This window comes from Schistocerca serialis, unplaced genomic scaffold (assembly GCF_023864345.2).
Source record: "Schistocerca serialis cubense isolate TAMUIC-IGC-003099 unplaced genomic scaffold, iqSchSeri2.2 HiC_scaffold_287, whole genome shotgun sequence".
In the NCBI taxonomy this organism is placed as follows: domain Eukaryota; kingdom Metazoa; phylum Arthropoda; class Insecta; order Orthoptera; family Acrididae; genus Schistocerca; species Schistocerca serialis.
In genome coordinates, this window is record NW_026047855.1 from 25,001 (window position 1) to 27,088 (window position 2,088).

The 2,088-nt window shown below is 54.5% G+C and overlaps 1 non-coding gene across 1 annotated transcript in view; it reads right to left on the reverse strand.

Moving 5' to 3' along the window:
* LOC126444608 (small subunit ribosomal RNA) overlaps positions 1 to 1,674 on the reverse strand; it is a 1,911-nt gene extending 237 nt beyond the window's left edge. Inside the window, exon 1 of the ribosomal RNA XR_007582657.1 lies at positions 1 to 1,674. This exon is cut by the window's left edge and continues 237 nt beyond it. This is a non-coding gene — a ribosomal RNA (small subunit ribosomal RNA).
* Positions 1,675 to 2,088: the final 414 nt, after the last annotated feature.

A 2,088-nucleotide genomic window follows, 5' to 3' on the forward strand; every position in this document is an offset into this window, starting at 1 on the left:
TGGGGAACAATTGCAAGCCCCAATCCCTAGCACGAAGGAGGTTCAGCGGGTTACCCCGACCTTTCGGCCTAGGAAGACACGCTGATTCCTTCAGTGTAGCGCGCGTGCGGCCCAGAACATCTAAGGGCATCACAGACCTGTTATTGCTCAATCTCGTGCGGCTAGAAGCCGCCTGTCCCTCTAAGAAGAAAAGTAATCGCTGACAGCACGAAGGATGTCACGCGACTAGTTAGCAGGCTAGAGTCTCGTTCGTTATCGGAATTAACCAGACAAATCGCTCCACCAACTAAGAACGGCCATGCACCACCACCCACCGAATCAAGAAAGAGCTATCAATCTGTCAATCCTTCCGGTGTCCGGGCCTGGTGAGGTTTCCCGTGTTGAGTCAAATTAAGCCGCAGGCTCCACTCCTGGTGGTGCCCTTCCGTCAATTCCTTTAAGTTTCAGCTTTGCAACCATACTTCCCCCGGAACCCAAAAGCTTTGGTTTCCCGGAGGCTGCCCGCCGAGTCATCGGAGGAACTGCGGCGGATCGCTGGCTGGCATCGTTTATGGTTAGAACTAGGGCGGTATCTGATCGCCTTCGAACCTCTAACTTTCGTTCTTGATTAATGAAAACATACTTGGCAAATGCTTTCGCTTCTGTTCGTCTTGCGACGATCCAAGAATTTCACCTCTAACGTCGCAATACGAATGCCCCCGCCTGTCCCTATTAATCATTACCTCGGGTTCCGAAAACCAACAAAATAGAACCGAGGTCCTATTCCATTATTCCATGCACACAGTATTCAGGCGGGCTTGCCTGCTTTAAGCACTCTAATTTGTTCAAAGTAAACGTGCCGGCCCACCGAGACACTCACTCAAGAGCACCCTGGTAGGATTGCAACGGGGTCCGCCTCGGGACGCACGAGCACGCACGAGGCGCGTCGCACGCCTTCAGCTCGCCCCACCGGCAGGACGTCCCACGATACATGCCAGTTAAACACCGACGGGCGGTGAACCAACAGCGTGGGACACAAATCCAACTACGAGCTTTTTAACCGCAACAACTTTAATATACGCTATTGGAGCTGGAATTACCGCGGCTGCTGGCACCAGACTTGCCCTCCAATAGATACTCGTTAAAGGATTTAAAGTGTACTCATTCCGATTACGGGGCCTCGGATGAGTCCCGTATCGTTATTTTTCGTCACTACCTCCCCGTGCCGGGAGTGGGTAATTTGCGCGCCTGCTGCCTTCCTTGGATGTGGTAGCCGTTTCTCAGGCTCCCTCTCCGGAATCGAACCCTGATTCCCCGTTACCCGTTACAACCATGGTAGGCGCAGAACCTACCATCGACAGTTGATAAGGCAGACATTTGAAAGATGCGTCGCCGGTACGAGGACCGTGCGATCAGCCCAAAGTTATTCAGAGTCACCAAGGCAAACGGACCGGACGAGCCGACCGATTGGTTTTTGATCTAATAAAAGCGTCCCTTCCATCTCTGGTCGGGACTCTGTTTGCATGTATTAGCTCTAGAATTACCACAGTTATCCAAGTAACGTGGGTACGATCTAAGGAACCATAACTGATTTAATGAGCCATTCGCGGTTTCACCTTAATGCGGCTTGTACTGAGACATGCATGGCTTAATCTTTGAGACAAGCATATGACTACTGGCAGGATCAACCAGGGAGCTGCGTCAACTAGAGCTGAGCAGCCGGCCGCCCGGGAGTGTGTCCCGGGGGCCCGCGCGAACACGCAAGCGTCCGCTCAATTATTCTGCAAACAGGAGGAGGCTGAGCTCCCCTGCACAATACACCTCGAAACCCTCTCAGGTCCCGGCGGCGCGCAGCGCCGTCCTAAGTACTTGGTCGGGTTCGAGAGAGGCGCAATCGCCCGGAGTTTGGCGAGTAGACGCTTTAGGTGCGACCACCCGTGCTCCCAACTGAGCTTGCCGCTGCCGACAGAGGCCCGGGAGCGTGCTGTCGTGGCATTGCCGGCGGGAGACAACACGCGCCACCTACGGTGGCCGGCAGCTCCAACGCCAGCGCCACAGAAGGACAAAAGCCCCACTTGGGTGCCGAAGCGAACTCTCCCAGCACAGCGC